The sequence below is a fragment of the Saccopteryx bilineata genome, chromosome 8 (assembly GCF_036850765.1).
Source record: "Saccopteryx bilineata isolate mSacBil1 chromosome 8, mSacBil1_pri_phased_curated, whole genome shotgun sequence".
Lineage (NCBI taxonomy): Eukaryota > Metazoa > Chordata > Mammalia > Chiroptera > Emballonuridae > Saccopteryx > Saccopteryx bilineata.
The window spans coordinates 2456318-2462788 of NC_089497.1; positions in this window are offsets into that span (position 1 = coordinate 2456318).

The following is a 6471-nucleotide window of genomic DNA, read 5'->3' on the forward strand; positions in this document are numbered from 1 at the left end:
AGAAAGAAAGAGAGGGGGAGGGATGGAGAAGCAGATGGGTGCTTCTCCTGTGTGTCCTGACCAGGAATCAAACCCAGGACAGCCACACACCAGGTTGATGCTCTACTGCTGGCTGAGCCAACCAGCCAGGGCCTGATATTTATTCTTCTCTGAGATTCACGAGATGGGAATTTCATATTTTGTCCCCCAAAGCTTCTGAAAGGGATCTGGAGCAGGACTGTGATTACGTTTACTTGAAGGCCACACGATGCATCCATCCAAAAATTCACATTCTGTTTTATTTTGCAAGTTCACCCCAATCCATTCGTGAAAGGCATAAAGGAGGCAGCCGTCAGACGGGCAGCTCTAATGCGCTGGTCACTTCTCCAAACAAACCCAACCTGAGCCGGGGCCCATGCGCTCATATCCAAGAAAGTGAAATTTAAGGACAGCCCATCAGAAACAGCCACTGGGGGCCCTGGCCAGTTGGCTCAGTGGTAGAGCGTCGGCCTGGCGTGCAGGAGTCCCGGGTTCGATTCCCGGCCAGGGCACACAGGAGAAGCGTCCATCTGCCTCTCCACCCCTCCCCCTCTCCTTCCTCTCTGTCTCTCTCTTCCCCTCCTGCAGCCGAGGCTCCATTAGAGCAAAGATGGCCCGGGCACTGGGGATGGCTCCTTGGCCTCTGCCCCAGGCGCTAGAGTGGCTCTGGTCGTGGCAGAGCGACGTCCCGGAGGGGCAGAGCATCGCCCCCTGGTGGGCAGAGTGTCGCCCCTGGTGGGCGTGCCGGGTGGATCCCGGTCGGGTGCATGCGGGAGTCTGTCTGACTGTCTCTCCCCATTTCCGGCTTCAGAAAAATACAAAAAAAAAAAAAAAAAAAAAAGAGAGAGAAAGAAACAGAAACAGCCACTGGGGCTTCTAAAGTAAGGCGGCTGCTCGAGCTAGTGGCCACTAAGATCATTTCCCGGCTTCACCCCTGCACCTTCCGAAGCTCCTCGCCTCGCTCTTGTGGGGAGCGCGCTCCTCAACATCTCCAGGCTGCTGCTCCACCCTCTCCCCGGTTCCAATGGATGTATGCCCACCCGAACCCTCAACAATGCTCAGTATCTTCTAACAGGTCTTCGCTTCCCCTACCCCATCTCAAGAAAAGTCCTTAACTTGAGCAATATGGACCCCTTCCCAATAGTGAATTTTCACAGAGAAACGAGGGTTCAAAAACGTCACAGGAAAGTTAAAGTCCATAACAAACACTTGGACGATATCAAGTCCCAGAGAAGTATCTGGCCCTACTCCTGGCTCTTCTACTTCAGCCTCTGCACAGTCCGGACCTCTGAGACCCTGACCCTGACCCACAATCCAGCCCACGGGTCCACGGTCCGTCCAGAGCTCTCTCTTGTGGTGGCGAGGTTAAAGGTCGCTGCAATAAGGTGAACATGAGAGGATTCGTATAACTACAGAACAATGCAGGTACAGAACCCCGTGGCCTGCTGGGGCGGGGGACCCCTTCCTCCTTCTCCCTAATGGGTACAGAACCCCGTGGCCTGCCTGGAGACCCCTTCCTCCTTCTCCCTAACGGGTACAGAACCCCGTGGCCTGCCTGGAGACCCCTTCCTCCTTCTCCCTAACGGGTACAGAACCCTGTGGCCTGCCCCGGGGGGGGACCCCTTCCTCCCTCTCCCTAACGGGTACAGAACCCCGTGGCCTGCCTGGAGACCCCTTCCTCCTTCTCCCTAACGGGTACAGAACCCCGTGGCCTGCCCGGGGACCCTTCCTCCCTCTCCCTAACGGGTGCAGAACCCCGTGGCCTGCCCGGGGACCCTTCCTCCTTCTCCCTAACGGGTGCAGAACCCCGTGGCCTGCCCGGGGACCCTTCCTCCTTCTCCCTAACGGGTGCAGAACCCCGTGGCCTGCCCGGGGACCCTTCCTCCCTCTCCCTAACGGGTACAGAACCCCGTGGCCTGCCCGGGGGGGACCCCTTCCTCCCTCTCCCTAACGGGTGTGTTGCAGTCACCTTTGCGGAGGAAAATTAGGGTGCAGACCTCACCATTTCCCCAAGCGAGGGTCTTATCTCTGGATTGCCGGTCCCGGGCACCCAGTAGCACAAAAGGAGGTCTCCGTCCGGTGATGACCAAAGCAGAGGGGGTCCCCTCCCACTTGCCTTGGGGACCACCTGCTGGCCTTTCCCAGTGGACGCATACCAGACCCCACTTTCTCTTGAACCGTTTCTTCATCGATGAGTCCCAAAGCTGACGGAGCTGGAGAAAGGCAAATCTGGCATTGTGCCCGTGACCTAACCATGCCATCCTTCTGCCATGGAGGGGCAATGGCATCCTGGCTAAAGCCGCAGGAGTGAGGAGACCACAGACGGAGACCCTTTGCTTCCTAACTCAGCCTCTTCTCTCCCCCTTCAGTCCCAGCCCTTCTATCCACATCCCCCCACCTTCAGTCCCAGTCCTTCTATCCACATCCCCCCACCTTCAGTCCCAGCCCTTCTATCCACATCCCCCCACCTTCAGTCCCAGCCCTTCTATCCACAGCATACCCTCCCCTTCAGTCCCAGCCCTTCTATCCACATCCCCCCACCTTCAGTCCCAGCCCTTCTATCCACAGCATACCCTCTCCTTCAGTCCCCAGCCCTTCTATCCACAGCACCCCCCACCTTCAGTCCCAGCCCTTCTATCCACAGCATACCCTCCCCTTCAGTCCCAGCCCTTCTATCCACAGCATACCCTCTCCTTCAGTCCCCAGCCCTTCTATCCACAGCACCCCCCACCTTCAGTCCCAGCCCTTCTATCCACAGCATACCCTCCCCTTCAGTCCCAGCCCTTCTATCCACATCCCCCCACCTTCAGTCCCAGCCCTTCTATCCACAGCATACCCTCCCCTTCAGTCCCAGTCCTTCTATCCACATCCCCCACCTTCAGTCCCAGCCCTTCTATCCACAGCATACCCTCCCCTTCAGTCCCAGCCCTTCTATCCACATCCCCCCACCTTCAGTCCCAGCCCTTCTATCCACAGCACCCCCCACCTTCAGTCCCAGCCCTTCTATCCACAGCACCCCCCACCTTCAGTCCCAGCCCTTCTATCCACATCCCCCCACCTTCAGTCCCAGCCCTTCTATCCACATCCCCCCACCTTCAGTCCCAGCCCTTCTATCCACAGCACCCCATCACCACCTTTATTATTATTATTATTTTCGGTAGAGGGCACCTTTTCAAAAATGATATTGTATGTCAACTGTATTGAATTTCCCCAGGTATAAGACACACCTTTTAAAGAAAAATTTGGGGTCTAAAAACTGGGTGCGTCTTATACACTGGTCACAGATTTTTTTACTTGCATTTCTCGCTTTTTTGGGCTTGTTTTTGCGCTCATTGTTGAAGACAGTGATTCGTCATCAGACACAGAGGAGGGCAAGCTCATGGGTGGGAGTTTTGGCAGGGATGAGGAGTTGTATGAGTTTTATGATGAATAAAACTTGAGTTCAATCACTTTATGTAATGCAATTTTTTTTTCAAATGTCGGGCCCCCCAATTAAGGTGCGTCTTCTACATGGGAGCGTCTTATACCTGGGGAAACGCAGTAATTATATCCATGGCGACAACCTTGACTGCGGCGCGGGCTGTCGATCATGACTTGGCTGTCCTCATAGACCAGGCAGAGCCAGGTGTGATAAGTGACAATACTTGTCAATTAAAAAAAAAAAAAAGTTGACAAAGGAAAGAGGTAACCAGTTTCATTCAGTTCATGGGTCCCCCGTCCACTGTCAGCGGCCAGTTGTGAGAAACATTTCACCCACTGGCTTTCTGTTTGGTTCAACTTCCGTCCGTGCTTCCTGAGGCAGGGCCGGTGCTGCCGGCCGCGGTGGCGAAGGTTCCACTCACCCAAGACGGGGGCGTCAGAGAGGACAGGACAGGTGAGCTCTGGGGACCCCGAGGCAGGAGGACGGGATGGCGGGATGGAGAACCTCGTGCCACGCGGCTCCTTGATCCGGGGTAAACTTCCTGCAACCAAAGACTGGAGAAAGTGAATTTCTCTGATCTCCTAGTCAGCGTCCACGTGGCACATTCACGTTCTTCTGCAAAGATAATCTCCATGGCTGACAAACTCTGACCTCGTTCGCTAAAAGAATTTTTTTTTCCTCATCCCTTCTCAGGAAAACTGTAAGATTTTTATATGCATTAACCAAGAAAAGCACCATGCCCCGCACCTGTCCCTAATGCTCGCCTCTGTCTCCAGTGCGAGGAGGGGATGCGGGAGAAGGGAAGGCGGAGTTCCCAACAAGGAGCGAACTTGGGAAGGTTTTTAGTGAAATGAAGTACGTAACCACCCAGCAGATTTCGACAGTGATGCCCGTTAGTTCCTCCGGAGTCTGCCCACACTCTGCCTTCACCACTGCCTCTGCCTCAGGTGGTGTTTGTGCGCCTTCCTTAAGAGCAGAGCCCGAGACAGGCGCTGGGGCGCAGACCGCAGATGTAGGAAATGACCCTGGAAATCCTAAGTGGGGAAGTTTACACAAAGACTAGGACATACCATCTCTCAGAAATAAAATTTTAGGGCCCTGGCCGGTTGGCTCAGGGGTAGAGCATTGGCCCGGTTTGTAGAAGTCCTGGGTTCCATTCCCTGTCAGGGCACACAGGAGAAGCGCCCATCTGCTTCTCCACCCCTCCTCCTTTTCTCTCTCTCTCTTTTCTCCTCCTGCAGCCATGGCTCAGTGGAGCGAGTTGGCCCCGGGGACTGAGGATGGCTTCAGAGCTTCGCCTCAGGCCCTATGATGGGCTTACTGCAAGTCACGGGCATGGAGGTGAACCTGCATGTGCTGAGAGCTGGGGTCCCCGAAAGAGAGAACAGAGGGCCCTTCTCTGCTCTGAGCATCGTCCCTTAGTGGCTCATGTGATAGGTGGAGGGAAGGGCACCTCACAGGGACTGTCCCAAGACCACACAAGTGTTGGTGGACGCATCCTTCTGTCTGGGCCCAGAGGGGGTCATGCAAAGAAGAGGAAAAGTTTTCCTCCATAACTCTCAAGTCTGAGGTTTTAAAGTTGAGGAGACTATAGATGGGAAGGCCAGAACATCAACTGAGTCATTTAATCAGAGAATGTCACAAATTAGAAAGTTCCCCTCAGGCCCTGGCCAGTTGGCTCAGCGGTAGAGCATCGGCCTGGCGTGCGGAAGTCCCGGGTCCAATTCCCGGCCAGGGCACACAGGAGAAGCGCCCATCTGCTTCTCCACCCCTCCCCCTCTCCTTCCTCTCTGTCTCTCTCTTCCCCTCCCGCAGCCGAGGCTCCACTGGAGCAAAGTTGGCCCGGACGCTGAGGATGGCTCTATGGCCTCTGCCTCAGGTGCTAGAGTGGCTCTGGATGCAACAGAGCAACTCCCCAGATGGGCAGAGCATCACCTCCTGGTGGGCATGCCGGGTGGATCCCGGTCCGGCGCATGCGGGAATCTGTCTGCCTCCCCATTTCCAACTTCAGAAAAATTTTAAAAAAAATTTAAAAAAATACCACACATGCCAAAGCCTGGAGGTGACGGTGAGCCCAGCGCTGGGTAATTCTAGTGCCCAGGTGTTCTTGTTCAAGGAATGCAGGTAGTTAGTGTTCCCAGTGGTGTAATTGTTTTTCCTTCCTTCCTTCCTTTCCTTCCTTTCTTCTTTCTTTCTTTCTTTTCTTCTTTCTTTCTCTCTCTCTCCCTTCTTCCCTCCCTCCCTTCTTTCCTTCCTCCCTTCTTTTCTTCCTTCCATTCTTCTTTCTTCCCTTCTTTCTTTTTCCTAACTGTGCAGAAAGACAGCCGACAGACTGCGAGCTCTCAGGCATTGCGTCACCCCCTCCCTGAGGGCTCGGCATCAGCCTGGCTCTGCAGGGTCCGGCCGGCCTGGCCTCTTCCCGTCCTTCACCCTCCATCTGAGTTGAGTCCTCCTCCCTTCCTGCTCTCTGCCTCATCCAAAGACACCCTTGTTTTGAGATAATACTGGTGGTGGCCCGGCCGCCCTGTCCTGAGAGCTCTGACACAATAGGCTCAGAGAGGATTCCTTGTTTCCCAGACACCTGGGCGAACAAGGGGTGCTCTTCATTCCTCTGACCTTCTTCTTGCCCACCGCCCTACTCTCAGGGGGCACCCCTGGACACAGTGTCCCCCCACCCCGCCTCGCTGTGGGCAGGGCTAGCTCAACACTCCACTCTCAGCTCCCGGGTGATACCTCCGAGAGTCCATGCTTGCTTGTCTTCCTTCGTTTGCTCTGTCTTTCCCTTGCCCTTAACCTTCCCTCGCTCCTTCTGTGTTCTTCATCGGGCCCCTCTCCTCTTCCTCCCCGCCTTCCGTCTTCTGTCTCCTTGGGTCAGATGGGAGGCAGACAGGAGATGTGAAAGGTGCCCTTTGGGGCCCTGAGGATGTCCTGTGCCCGGTGTCCCTGGCTGGAACCATGTTTAGAATCCAGGGCTGGCCCGGTGTCTGTGTTCTGTGCACATCTGGGCTGTGCCCAGTATAATTCTTCCGGTT